Raw genomic sequence first — 15,444 nt, forward strand, 5'->3', positions numbered from 1 at the left:
TCCATCATTGGAGATTAAAATGTACACACCCAGATAGCAGTGACAAAGATGAAGTACTTTACTGTAAGCTGGTTCTAGCTTATATAGAAAGTGAGAGTTATCTTAAACCAGGAATCTCCTGGGGCCAATCATAGCAAAGGTCAGGTCATCACCTACTATGCATGCACAAGTCTGCCCTGCATAAGATTCATGGGGGGCATGAACTGTCCACGTGTATGAAAGATGGGAGGGCCAATTAGAAAGTTTTCAAAACAACTTGTTATCCACCCACTGGCAACTTGCCCATCCCATGTTGCATTAGGGGCTCCTTATCTAAAGGTCCAGGGAGTTCTCAGGGAGACTCCCAACAGTTACAGTTAGAGTTATGATTGGTTAGTGTTGAAGTTAGTGTTAGTGTTTCGGTTAAGGTTAGGATTAGGGTTAGTGTTAGGATTAGGTTTTGTGTAAATTTAGGGTTAGGATTAGGGTTAGGTTAGCATTAGGGTAATGGTTAAATTTATGTTTATGTTATGGTTAGTGTTAGGTTTAGGATTAGAGTTAGGGCTGCAGTTAGGATTAGGTTTAGTGTTAGTTAGGGATGGTGTTAGGGTTAGAATTAGTGTTAGTATTGTGTTAGGTTCAGTGTTAGGATAATGTTTAGGTTTAGGATTAGGGTTATAATTAGCATTAATGTTAGTTTTAGGGTTCGGGTTATGGTTAGTATTAAAATTAGGGTTAAGATATGGTTAGGGAAAGAGTTAAAATTAGTTTTAGGTTTGGGTAAGGTTTGGGATAAGGATAGGGTTAGGGTTAGATTTAGTTTATGTTTAGGGTTTGGCTTAGGGTACGTGTTAGGGTTAGGGCTAGGGTTGGTGTTAGTTTTAGGTTTAAAGTTAATGTTAGGGTAACCGGTTTAGAGTTAGTTTTTGGTTTAGTGTTATAATTAGGTTTAGGGTTAGAATTAGGGTTAAAAGTAAGGTTAATGTCAGATTTAGAGTTAGGTTTAGTTTTAATGTAAGGGTTAGAGTTAAGGATAAGTTTAGGGTTTGGGTTAGTGTTAGTATTAGGGTTAGTGTTAGTGTTAGGGTTAGGGTTCAGTTTAGGTTTCATGTTAGGATTAGGATTGATGTTATTGTTAGGGTTAGGTAAGTGTTATTGTTATGGTTATGATTAGGGTTAGGTTTAGTGTTAGGATTATGGTTAGTGTTAGGTTTCAGGTTAGTGTTAGGGTTAGGGTTTGTGTTAGGTTAGGTTTAGGGTTAGATTTAGGGTTAGGTTTAGGTTTAGGGTAACAGTTAGTGTTGCTTTTAGGGTTAGGGTTAGAGTTCATGTTAGAGTTAGGGTTGGTATGTTATAGTTGTTGATTTACAAGACTGTTTCTTTACTATTCCTGTACATCCTATTGATAGAAAGCATTTCACTTTTTCTTTACCTCGAATTAATCATCGAGGGCCTCACCTCCGATATCAATGGAAGGTATTACCTCTAGGTATGATGAATTCTCCCACTATATGTCAGATTTATGTTGATGCTGCACTTAAACCTATTAGGCATCAATGGCCTCATTTGTATATCTCACATTATATGGATGATATTTTATTTGCCGGCCCTAAAAAACAAGAGCTAGAAACTTTATTACACAAGTTACTGTCATATTTTCAACCATATGGTTTAATAATAGCCCCAGAAAAAATCCAAAAAGAAGATGTGGTATATTATTTAGGCTACACTGTTGGTAGGCAAAAAATTACTCCACAAAAATTATCTATACATAGAGAAAATTTGAAAACTCTTAATGACTTTCAAAAGCTTCTTGGAGACATTAACTGGTTACGACCTACTTTAGGGATTCCAACTTATCAATTACATAATTTATTTTCCACTCTTCAAGGAGATTCAGCTTCAAATAGTCCTCGATTTTTAACCGAGGAAGCCTCCAAAGAGTTGGCTTTTGTAGAACAACTTATTAAAGATGCATTTTTACAAAGGGTGGATTTACAAGTTCCCATTTCTCTTTATATTTTAAATACTTTTCAATACCCTACTGCTATGTTAGGACAAAATGATCTTCCATTGGAATGGATCTATACCAAATATAGATTTTCTAAAAATATAATGTCTTATGCCCATCAAATTGCTTTGTTAATTGAACAAGGAAGACAAAGGTGCATGACTTTGACTGGCTATTATACTCATCAAATAGGTATTCCATTGGCAAAGGATCAGTGGGAATATTTAATACAAATGACTGAAAGTTTACAGATAGCTTTAGCTGAATATACAGGAACTACTTTATATCATTTCCCAAAAGGTAAATTGTGGGATATTTTAAAATGACAAAATTTTGTTATTGATACTATTATTAGTGAAAATCCTTTAGACAATGTTGTTACTATATTCACAGATGGTTCTAAAACCAAAAGTGCCTATTGGACAGAAGATCGATATTGGGTACAATTAACTAATTACAAATCTGTACAACAAAATGAACTCTTTGCAGTTATCCAAGTTCTTAATGATTTCGACAATCAAGACATCAATATTATATCTGATTCAGCCTATACTGTAGGAGTAGTAAAAAACATCTATACTGCTGTGGCTTATTCTAATAAACCTGTTCTTCAAAATCTTTTTCTTACATTACAAAAACTTTTACAACATAGAAACTCTCGTATATTTATTGATCATATTCGATCTCATTCAAATCTGCCAGGACCATTGGCATATGGCAATACTCAAGTAGATAAATTAGTTATGTTCAATACTCCCCAAGAAGACCATGATCTGTTACATTCTAATGCTGGACATTTACATATTAAATATAAAATTCCTTATCGACAGGCTAAACAAATTATTAAAAATTGCCCTATTTGTAGACCTCTACATCTTAGAATTGTACGATCTGGAGTAAATCCTCGAGGTCTACAACCTAATGAACTTTGGCAAATGGATGTAACTCATGTACCATTATTTGGACGGTATTCCTATGTTCATGTTGTCATAGACACATATTCTAAATTTATGTGGGCAACTGCTCAAACTGGAGAAGCTGCTAATCAAGTCATTCAACATTTAATCGAAACGTTTGCTGTTATGGGAGTACCAGCAATAATCAAAACTGATAATGTCCCTGCATATATTAGTAAAAAGTTTAAAGATTTTTGTAATCTGTATGATATTAAACATATTACAGGAATAGAATACAATCCACAAGGACAAGCACTCGTGGAAAGAGTACACGCAACCTTAAAGTTACAAATAAAAAAATTAAAAAGGAGGAAAAGGACAGATTTACACATGCATCTTTTTATACATTTGCAGAACCAACCTAAGGCATTGTTACATCAAGCATTATTTATTTTAAACTTCCTTAATCTGCCTCAAGAAGAAATATTAACAAGAGCAGAGAGACATTTTGAACAAAAGACATTAGATACAGTACATGAACCAGTTTGGATAAAAATTGCAGCTGATGCTGAATGGCAGCCAGGTGTCTTACTATATAGAGGGAAGGGCTTTGCTTATGTCTCCACAGAAAATGGACATCGGCAGTGGCTCCCAGGGCGTTGGATCCAGACCCGTCACAATCAGGACTGCGCCAAGGGGAACTCCGTATCCACTACCCAAACCCCGGAATCAAGAACCGGAACTTGACGTCCCGGTAGCAGCAATGGCCCGTCTTCATCTAGGGGCTACACTTCGCCGACGTCCAAATCTTTCCCCATTACCAACATGGAGACAAGTTAAAAAGCTGAGTGGGGAAGGGAAAAAAGTACTACAACGTACTGGGAAGACTTGTACGCCAGAGAATTTATTTCTGGCTTGTGTGCATTGTTGACTGTTTCCTCTGCCTCTGAGGTACAAAATAATAATCAAAATACTCATTATTGGGCTTATATTCCCATTCCTCCGTTGGTGGAACCTGTTATGTGGGGAGAAGTGGATGTTACATTGTATACTTCCCCTGCTATTTTGTCTCCACCATGGAACAATTTAACTTATCTAAATATTCATGATGGGGCTCCATTTAATTTTACATACAAAGGCAATAATAGTAAGCCTATTTGTTTAGGTTCCTCTCCATGTTTACAATTGGATTGGCAACATTGGATTTTAGTTGGAAATCGGAATAATGGTTCTAGAGCCAAGTTACAAAGACTTTCAGCATGGTCCATCAATATGACATGGGATAACACCACGGAACCAAGATACCCCATGTTCCCTTATGTCCAGATTTTACATATAGAAAATTACAATATAGTCCATTTATTTGGCAAGAATGTGGTGGAAAATTTGGGAAGGTGTTCCAGGAAATGGTTATGTGGGGACCATATGGGATGTTTTTAAAGGATTGCTCTGAATGGAATAGTACTGCTTGCAATTTGTCTTCTACATACAGAATCCCACCGAGAGAGAGGTAGAATGAGACCTTGAAAAATGACAAACTGATGGCTTGGGGAGATGGTGGAATCGCTGACCCACGTTTGGCATCACTTCGACATCCTTATAACGTGCAAACTCATCTTTGGAAGATTGCTGCCGCTATGAAACGTATAACCCTTCTAAACGGCTCTTTTTCAGGAACTAGTAGATCTCCAGCTTCTTATAAATTCATTATATTTAAAGAATATAATGTCACTACCTGTGCTCCTATGCCATACCTTTTCTTAATAGGAAATATCACATTTGACTCAGGAGTATTTTGTTTTAATTGTAAATTATATACTTGTATCAATACTTGTGTATTAATTCCCCCTGGCCACTCTGTTATGTTGTTACAACAACGATCTCATATTTGGCTTCCTGTTAATTGAAAAAGATCCTGGTCTCAAGATCCTGTAAATACTTTAGTTATGGAATTTTTCAGACAATTGTTAAAAAGATCTAAGCGCTTTGTAGGAGTGCTAGTTGCTGGAATTCTAAGCCTTATTGCTGTCACAACATTGGCAACAGTATCAGGAACTGCTTTGCACACTTCTCTACAGACAAAACATTTTGTGGAAGAATGGCACAAAGAGTCACATGAGCTATGGTTATCTCAGACCAGAATCGATTCTAGACTTCAAACTCAAATAGATATATTAAAACAAACTGTAAATTGGTTAGGTAAAAAGGTTTTAACATTACAGCAAAAAATTGGTTTAAAATGTGATTGGAATTCTACTTCTTTTTGTATAACTAATGTACAGTATAATCAAAGTCTTCATGAATGGAATACTATACAAAACTATTTGGATGGTAATGATACTGCACAATTAATGATTGCTTCCTTACAAAAGGATATATTTGAAGTATTTGGAAAAGGATTTCAACAAGAAGATGCTGCCCAAATAGCGGAATCGTTTGTAAAGCAATTAGAAGGGTTAGATCAGAAAGGAATTGTACAAACTTTATCCCATACAGCGGGAGGGGTAGGTGTGGTTTTAATTTTGGTATTAATTCTTTTCATACTTTTATATTGCTTTTGTATCAAACCCTCTCAAAACTCTATCTTAACATTATGGAAGGCTGTGTTAGAAAAACAAAAGAAAAAAGAAGGAATTATTAAGGTTTATTATGCCTGTTGAAGCCCCCTAAATCCCAAGGTTATGCAAGAGCAGTGGCTAAGACAAAGGTCAGCTGGGGCAGGCCCAAGCTAGGAGGAGAAAATGTTCTTTTCCCCTTATCTTAAGTCACAAGCTCTGCATACCTGGGCCAACAGGGAGAGGCTCTTGGCATGCTTAGCCTGGGAACAGTACATAGTAAAGAAACACATGCAGCCTCAGATGATTAGATAAACTCTATAAAAGAACTCTTGGCTTTACTGAGCAAATAAATAAGAACGATCAGAGTTTAGTTTAATATATTTCCTGAAGCATGTTATTAGGACAATGTGGACAAAGTGATGTAAAAGAATTGTTTTTCTTATGTCAAGAAATGTATAAAAGGAGCTAAGAAATAAACATCAGCATGCAGTTGCATTTGCTGCCTTTGCTCTGCATCCCCTGTGTCCTGATTTCTTCGCGACCCTTACCCAGGGACCCGAACGCACTAGAAGTTCACAGGGTTAGGTAAGTGTTATTGTTATGGTTATGATTAGGGTTAGGTTTAGTGTTAGGATTATGGTTAGTGTTAGGTTTCAGGTTAGTGTTAGGGTTAGGGTTTGTGTTACGTTAGGTTTAGGGTTAGATTTAGGGTTAGGTTTAGGTTTAGGGTAACAGTTAGTGTTGCTTTTAGGGTTAGGGTTAGAGTTCATGTTAGAGTTAGGGTTAGGGTTAGTGTAAGGTTTAGGTTTAAGGTTAGGGTTATGGTTAGTTTTAGAATTAGAGTTTGTGTTTTTGTTAAGTTTAAGGTTAGGGTAATGGTTAGAGTTAGGGTTAGGTTTAGTATTAGGGTTAGTTTTAGGTTAGTGTTAGGTTTAGTGTAAGATTAGAATTATGGCTATGGTTAGAGTTAGGGTTTGTGTTATGGTTAGGGTTAGGTTAGGGTTAGGGTTAGTGTTAGGGTTAATGTTAGGGTTAGAGTTAAGGTTAGTGTTAGTGTTGGGTTTAAGGTTAAGGTAAGGTTTAGGGTTAGGGTAAGGATTATGATTAGAGTTAGTTTTACTCTTAGGGTTAAATTTTGCTGAGTGTTAGGCTAAGGGCATTTTTAGAGTTAAGGTTACTGTTAGGTTTAGGATTAGTGATAGGTTTAGGATTAGAATTAGTCTTAGGTTTAGGGTTAGGGTTAAGTTAGGGTGAAGTTTATGTTAGAGTTAGTGTTAGGGTTGGGTTTTTGGTTGTGTTTAGTGTTGGTGTTAGGGTTAGTGTTACAGTTAGGGTTAGGTTTACTTAGGGTAAGGGTTAGGGTTAGGGTTATGTTTAGGTTTAGGTTTAGGGTTAGGGTAAGTGTTAGGGTAAGATTTTGGTTTAGCATTAGGGTTAGGGTTAGATTTATGGTTACTGTTAGTGTTAGGGTTATGATTATGGTTATCGGTAGTGTTAGGGTTAGTATTAGGGTTCATGTTAGGATTAGGGTTTTGGTTAGTGTTAGTGTTAGGGTTAGGTTAAGGGTTAGGCTTATTGTTACTGTTAGTGATAAGGTTAGGGTTAGGAATAATGTTAGGGATAGGGATAGGTTTAGAGATAGTGTTAGGGTTAGGGTTAAGGTTAGGGTTATTGCTACATTTAGGGTTAAGATTAGGGTTAGTGTTATGTTTCAATTTAGGGTTAGGGTTAGTTTTAATGTAACAGGGTTAAGGTTAGAGTTACGTTTAAATTTAAGGTTTGGGTTGGTGTTAGGATTAGGGTTAGGCTTCGGGTTAGGTTTGGGGTTAGTGTTACGGTTAGGGTTAGTGTTTTTATAGAGTTAGCATTAGGTTTAGGTTTTGTGTTTGGGATACGTTTAGGGTTAGCCTTACGGTTAATATTAGGGTTAGAGTTAGTGTTAGATTTAGGGATATTGTTAGGTTTAGAGTTAGGGTTGATATAGTGTTAGGTTTAGATTTATGGTTAGTGTTAGTGTTAGGTTTAGTGTTAGATTTAAAGTTAGGTTTTAGTTTAGGGTTATAAGTAGCGTTAGGTTAGTATTAGGGTTAGAATTAGAAATAGGATTAGGGTTAAATTTAGTGTTAGGCTTAGTGTCACTGTTAGGTTTATGTTTAGGGTTAGGATTAAGAATAGTGTTTGGGTTAATTATATATATATATATATATATATATATATATATATATATATATATGGTTAGTGTTTCAGTTAGAGTTAAAGTTAGGTTTAGTGTTATGTATAGGGTTAGGATTAGGGTTAGCATTGAAGTTAGTATTAGGGTTAGAATTAGTGTTAGGGTTAGGGTTAGTGCTCTGTATAATTTTAGGGTTAGGGTTAGATTTAGGGTTAGTGTTAGTGTTAGGGTTAGTGTTAGGTATAATTTTAGGGTTAGGGTTAGATTGAGGATTAGTGTTAGTGTTAGGTATAGTGTTATGGTTAGTCTTAGGTTTAGGGTTAGGTTTTAGCTTAGGGTTTGTTATAGAGTTAGGTTTAGGATTAGTGTTAATGTTACGGATAGAATTATGGTTAGTCTTAGGATTAAAATTAGGTTTAAGCTTAGGATTAGTTATAGCATTAGGGTTAGGGTTAGATTTAGTGTTAGGGTTAGGGTTAGGGTTAGGGTTACATAGGGATTAGGTAAGGGATAAGGTTAGGGTTAGGTCAGGATTAGAGTTAAGGTTAGGGTTAGTGTTAGGGTTAGGGTTAGTGTTAGGTTTTAGGTTTAGGGTTAAAGTTAGTTTAGGGTCTGTGTTAGGTTAGGGTTAAGTTTAGGGTTAGTGATATGGTTAGAGATAGAGTTAGGGTTCATGTAAGGTTTAGATTTTGGCTTTGTGTAAGGGTTACATTTAGGGTTATTGTTAGCCTTAGAGTTAGTGTTATATTTACAGTAAGGGTTAAGTTTAGGATTAGTATTTGTTTAAGGTTTAGAGTTAGGTTTAGGGTTAGTGTTAGGGATATGGTTAGGTTTATTGTTAGGTTTAGGTTTAGTTTTTTGGTTAGGGTTAGGATGAGTTTTAAGGATTGTGTTATGTTTAGGGTTATGTTTTGTATTACAGTTATGGTAAAAATTAATGTTTGATTTAGGGTTAGGGTTAGGATTGTTGTTAGGTTAGTGTTAGGGTTACGGTTAGGGTTAGTGTTCAAGTCGGGTTAATATTAAGGTTTGTTTTAGTGTTTGATATATGGTTAGGGTTAGGGTTCATGTTACGGTTAAGGTTATGGATAATGTTAGTATTAAAGTAGGGTTAGGGTTAGGTTTACTATTAGTTTTAGGGTTAGGTTTTGGGTTAAGGTAAGGATTATTGTTAGCTTTAGGGTTAATGTTTGGCTTAGGTAAGGTTTAGGATAAGCCTTAGGGTTGTATTTGGAATTAGGAATAGTTAGGTTAATTTTAGGTTTTGGGTTAGGGTAAATGATAGTGTTATTTCAGGTTTAGTGTTATGGTTAGTTTTTGGGTTAGGGTTAGGTTCATGGTTAGAGTTAGTTTAGGGTTAGCATATATGGTTTAGGCTTAGGGTTAGAGTTAGATTTACAGTTAGGGTTATGGTTAGATTTACTGTTAGGTTTAGGTTTTATGTAAGTGTTAGCATTATGGTTAGTGTTAGTTTTAGCGTTAAAGTTAGAGTTAATGTCAGGTTTAGGTTTAGGTTTAGGATTATTGTTAGGTTTAGTGTTAGGTTTAGGTTAGTGTAAGGATTAATTTTAGGGTTATTATAGGGTTAGGTTCAGGGTTCACGTTAGTGTTAAGGTTAGGGTAAGTTTTAGGTTAGTTTGAGGGTAAGAATTATTGTTTGTGTTAAGGTAAGGTTTAAGTTTAGGTTTTCTGTAAGCATTAGGATTAAAAGATAGGTTTAGTGTTAGGGTTAGGGTTAGTGTTAGTTTTACGTTTAGGTTATGATCAGGTACAGGATTAGTGTTTGTGTTATTGTTATACATAGATTTAGTGTTATTGTCAGGTTTACAGTTAAGTTTTGTGTTACACTAGGGTTATGTTACTAAGATGGTTAGAATGAGGCATAGGGTTAGGGTAAGTGTTAGTTTTATGGTTATGGGTAGATAGGTATAGTGTTAGGGTTAGGGTTAGTGTTATTGTTAATGTTAGGTTTAGGGTTATGGTTAGGGTTAGTGACAAAGTTAGTGTTGGGGTTAGGGTTAGTGTTAAATTAGGGTTTGCATTAGTGTTAAGGTTAGGGTTTATGCTAGGGTTAGGGTTAGGGTTAGGTAAGGGTTAGAAATAGTTTTAGGTTATGCTTAGGGTTATATTTTGCTGTATGGTTTGTGTTTGGTTTATGTTAATGTTAGGGTTAGGGTAATATTAGGGTAAGGGCTAGGGTTAGGTTTAGGGTTAGTGTTTCATTTAGGGTTATGGTTAGGTTAGGATTAGTTTTGGGGTTGGTGTTAGGCTTAGATTTAGGGTTAGCGTTAGGGTTAGTGTTATGGTTAGGGTTAGGTTTAGAATAAATTTTAGGGTTAGGTATAGATTTAGATTTAGGGTTATTGTTAGGAGTAGATTTAGGTTTTCATTCAGGATAAGCATTAATGTTTGAGTTAAAATTACTCTAAGGGTTAGGGTTGGTGTTAGGGTTGGTTTTAAGGTTTGTGTTTGAATTAGGTTTAGGGTTAGTTTTAGGGTTAGGGCTAAGATTAGTATTAGGGTTATTTTTTAGGGTTATTGTTAGGTTAAGGTTAGGATTATTATTAGGGTTAGGGTCAGGGTTGGGTTTAGGTTTAGGGATAGAGTTAGGTTTAGTGTTAGTGATATGTTAGAGATAGGGTTAAAGTTAGGGTTAGATATAGGGTTAGGTTTAGGGTTAAGGTTAATGTTATAATTAGGATTAGGTTTCGGGTTAGGGTTAGGTTTAGTGTAAGTTTAGGGTAAGGTTTAAGGTAAGCTTTAGGGTAAGGTTTCGGGTTAGGTTTTGGGTTATGGTTAAAAAGAGTGTTAGTGTAGGTTTAGGGTGAGGGTTATTGTTAGGGTTAGGGTCAAAATTTGTCTTGGGGTTATGGTTAGGATTATGTTTAAGGTTCTGGTTACAGTTAGGATTAGGGTTAGGTTTTGAGTTAGACTTAGGTAGTTATGGTTCAAGATTTGGTTAGATTAAGTGTTAGTGTTAGACTTAGATTTATTATTATGTTTAGGTTAGGGTTAGGGTTAGGTTTAGGTTTTGTCTTAAAGTTAACACTAAGGTTAGTGTGAGCTTTAGTTTTAAAGTTAGGGTTAGGGTTAGAGTTAGTGTTAAGGTTAGGGTTAGGGTTATAGTTAGGTTTAGGTTTAGTATTAGGATTAGTGTTAGGTTTAAGTTTAGCTTATGGTAAGAATTATAGTGAGGGTTAGAGTAGGCTTAGGATTAGGTTTATTGTTTGGGTTAGTGGTAGAGCTAGAGTTAGGGTAAGTTTTAGGTTTAGGGTTAGGGTTAGATTTAAAGTTAGGGTTACTGTTATTTTTAATGTTAGTGTTAGGATTAGGGTTGCCTTTAGGGTTAGAGTTAGGGTTAGAATTATGGTTTTTGTTAGGATTAGTGTTATGTTTAGTGTTAGGGTGATGGTTAGGGTTAAGGTTAGGATAAAATTTTAGTTTAGGGTTAGGGTTAAAGTTAGAGTTAGTATCAGTGTTAGGGTAAGTGTTAGGGTTAGTGTTTAGTTTAGTGTTAGCTTTAAAGTTGGGGTTCGGGTTGGGGTTATTGTTAGCTTTATGTTTAGGGTTATGATAAATTTTAGGATTAGGGTTAGAGTTATGTTTAGCGTTACGTTTAGGTTAGGGTTAGGGTCAAAATTAGGGTTAGTGTTGAGATTAGGGTTTGGGTTAAATTAAGTTGAGTTCGATTTATGGTTCATGTTAAAATTAAAGTTAGGGTTTGTGTTAAGTTTAGGTTTAGGATAAGGGTTACAGTTAGTGTTAGGGTTAGGTTTATGGTTAGGGTAATATTTAGGGTTAGAGATAGGGTTAATGTTAGTTTTAGAATTAGAATTAGGGTTAGAGTTAAGATTTGGGTTAGGTTAGAGTTAGGGTTAGGATTTTGGTTAGTGTTAGAGTTAGGATAAACGTTAGTGTTAAGATTATTGTTAATGTTAGGGTTAGGATTTGGGTTAAATTCGGGTTAAGGTTAGATTTATGGTTCATGTTAGGATTAGCATTAGGTTTTTTGTTAGGTTTAGGTTTAGGGTAAGGGTTACTGTTAGGGTTAGTGTTAGAATTAGGTTTAGGATTAGGGTTATATTTAGTGTTAGTGTTACAGTTAGGGTTAGTTTTATGATTAGGTTTAGGATTAATGTTATGATTAGGATTGAGGTTAGGGTTAGGTTTACGGTTAGTGTTTGGGATGGAGTTATATTTAGTGTTAGGGTTTGGCTTAGGATAAGGTTTAGGATTAATGTTGCATTTAAGATAAGGTTTAGGGTTAGGTTTACTGTTTGGGTTAGTGTTAGTATTCAGTTTAGGGTCAGAGTTAGGGTGAGGCTTAGTGTTCATTTCAGAATGACGTTTAGCTTTAGGGTTAGGATTAGGGTTGTGGTAGGGTTAGGATTAGGTTAAGGTTAGTGTTTAGTTGAAGGTTAGTGTTATGGTTATGGTTATGGTAAGTGTTACAGAGAGGGTTAGTGTTAGGGTTGTCTTCAGGTTAGGGTTAGGGTTAGTGTTAGTGTTTGATTAGTGTTAGGGTTAGGGTTAGGGTTAGGATTAGGTTTAGGTTTAGGTTTAGGATTAGGTTTTCTGTTAGAGTTATGGTTAGCGTTAGGTTAGGGTGAGGGTTAGGGTTCTGGTTAGGGTAAGGGTTAGTGTTCGGGTTAGTGTTAACTTTAGGGTTACTCTTAGGGTTAGCATTAGTGTTGGGTTATAGTAAGGTTTATGCTTAGTGTTAGTGTTTGAATTAGGGTTAGTATTCAGTTTAGTGTTAGGGTTAGGGTGTGGGTTAGGGTTAAGTTTTGGGTCAGGGTTAGGTTTAGATTTAGGTAAAGGTTAGGTTTAGGGTTAAAGGTATAGGGTTATGGATTTGTTAGGGTTTGTGTTACTATAAAGGTTAGGGTTAGGATTAGGGTTACATTAGGTTTACTTTTGTGGTGAGGGTTAGCATTATGTTTAGGTTTATTGATAGGGTTGGGGTTAGGATTATGTTTAGGTAAGGGTTAAGTTTAGGGTTAGGGTTACAATTAGGTTCAGGGTTACGTTTAAAGTTAGGGTTAGGGTTAGTCTTATGGTTATTTTTACTGGTACTGTTAGTGTTAGAATTAGTGAAAGCATTAGGATTATCGTTTGTGATAGGGTTAGAATTAGGTTACAGGTTTGTGTTAGGGTTAGAGATAGGGATAGTTTTATGGTTAGCATTAGGTATAGACTGATGCTTAGGGTTAGTTTTAGGGTTATGGGTAGGGTTAATGTTAGGGTTAGGGTTAATGTTAGGGTTAGGGTTTAGTTAAGGTTAAGGTTAATGTTAGGTTTAGGTTTAGGGGTAGGGTTAGAATTAGAATAGGGTTAGGGTTGGAGCAAGGGTGAATGTTAAGATTTGGGTTTGAATTTGTGTTAGGGTTAAAGTTAAGATTAGGTTTGAGGTTATGTAAGGTTTAGGTTTAGTTTTAGGTTAGGGTTAATGTTAGGGTTTGGATTAGGGTGTTTTGTGGGGTTAGAATTAGGGTTACATTAGGGTTAGGTTTAAAGTTAGAGTTAGGGTTCAGCTTATATTAGGGTTAGGGTTAGAGTTAGGTTTAGGGTTATGTTTATGTTTAATGTTAGGTTATGTTTAGATTTAGGGTTATTGTTATGGTTAGGGAAAGTGTTAGTTAAAGTGTTAGAGTTATTGTTGGGATTAGTGTTAGGCTTAGGGTGAGGGTTATGTTTAAGTTTTGAGATAAGATTAGGGTTAGATTTCGGGATACTTTAGGGTTACTTTTTGGGTTAGGATTAGGGTTAGGGTTAGTGTTATGGTTACGGTTAGGGATAAGTTTAGGTTAGTTTTAGGATTACATTTAGGGTTATGGTTAGGGTTAGTTTTTGAGTTAGAATTAGAGTTAGAGTTAGAGTTTGGGATATGATAAGGTTTAGTTTTAGAGTTAGGGTTGGGATTAGTGTTAGGTTTAGTGTTAGGGTTAGCATTAGGGTTAGAGTTATGATTTGTGTTAGGGTAAGTGTTATGGTTAGGGTTTGTGTTAAGGTTAAATTTAGATTTAGGTTTGGGTTATGGTAAGAGGGTTAAAGTGAGGCATAGGGTTAGGATAGGGTTAGTTTTATGGTTACGGGTAGGTTAGGGTTAGTGTTAGGATTAGGGTTAGGGTTAGTGTTTGTGTTAGTGTTAAGGTAGGGTTAGGGATAAAGTTACGGTTAGGGTTAGGTTTAGATTTAGGGTTAGTGATAGTGATAGGTTTGAGTTTACTGTTAGTGTTAAGGTTAGGGTCAGTGTTAGTGTTAGGGTTAAGTTTAGTTTTAGGGTTAGGGTTAGTTTTAGGTTTAGTGTTAGGTTTAGGGTTAGGGTTAAAGTTAGGAAACTGTTGAGAGCCACAGCCAAAGGGGCCCCTGCAAACTTCAAGCTGCCAGCTGATGATTGGCTCAAATCATCCCAATCAAACTTCCAGGTGCCAGCTGATTGACTCCTCTGTGGTGATGCTCATTGGGCTGTTTCCCTGCCCTTTCACACCACGGAGCTGCTCATTGGGGGAATTTCTTGGCTCCGCCCACACGACCCAGCCAATTGGCCTCAAGAGCAGGAGGAGTGGTGGGGGTAGAGAGGCTTGTGGGAAGCAGGTGTTGGCAGTTGTCTCTGAAGGAATTCCTGAAGAGCTCCTGTGGTGCAGCATGTGTGTTCTGAAAACAAAGTTCATTTCTGCTTGATAAGTGGCTCGTGAATTGTGCCCAGCCAGATTGCGGCATTTGGTGGCTCGTGCAGGGAACTCCTGAAGCTGGGATGTAAGTGAAATTGCTTGCCCCTGAGGAAGAGCGAGAGAATGGTTGACCACTTTAAAAAAAACAATGTGTCCTTGTTTTGTTTTATTTTGTTTTTATTTCAAATTGCCTGTCCCTAGAATTTTCTCAGGCAAACTGGGGAAAATTTTTCGCTCAAGACTTGAAGTTGTCTGCCCACGAGGAAGAGAAATTGTTAGAGGAAGGAGGCACCCCAGTAAGACCAAGAACATTTAGGGCATATGTTGATACAATACAAAAATGTAGCCCATGGAATTTTAAAAAGGAGTTCTTGAATATATCACAATGTGACTATCATGGTATCCTGTAAAATAATTTTTCTTCAACAAAACAGAGATGGCTAGATCTGTTTACAACACTTGTCTAAGATTCTGGTTTTTATAGACATCTGATTAATTTACAAAGCTAAATTGTTGAAACATCACCACTAAATATAAAATCAAGTACTCTTTGCTTATTAAGTCCCATAAGGTAACATATTTAAACATTATGCGTGTTTTAATAAATTGGTAAATGAAAAAAAAAGTTTAATATTGCTTTGTGTCTGTGTCTTTGCTGAAACAAAGTTTCTAAGAGTTAAGATTCTATCAGGTGTAATTTATATACAAAGAGTTTAAGAACTATCAGTTGGGTTTCAATTATAATACCATAAAAAACATGAAAGTATTTCATCTTATTAAAGTGGTGTAATTTGCCTAATTCAGAAATTTTCTAAGCTTTAATGGCTAGAAAAGTTATATAAAAAGATTCAAGATGTGGAAATATATTTTAATACGAAAGGTTAAAGGAAAAAGAAATGTTTCTAGATGAGATAATCTTTGTGTGATAAATAAAAGAGTTGTAAGATCTCTAGTAAGTTGCAAAAGGTGTTAAAAGTTTAAATTTAAGGTGGTTAAAATGCCTTCATGGTGAAGGAAAGACTGTGTCATTCGAAGCCTAGTTAATTTTAAAAGCATTACTTCTTCCGGATTTTTGATGGTCTCCCCTCATGCCAAAGAAAAACCTAATCCCATACTATCCACAAGGACAAGGCATAGTTGAAAGAGCTCTTCA

This window comes from Urocitellus parryii, chromosome Y, assembly GCF_045843805.1.
Source record: "Urocitellus parryii isolate mUroPar1 chromosome Y, mUroPar1.hap1, whole genome shotgun sequence".
Taxonomy (NCBI): domain Eukaryota; kingdom Metazoa; phylum Chordata; class Mammalia; order Rodentia; family Sciuridae; genus Urocitellus; species Urocitellus parryii.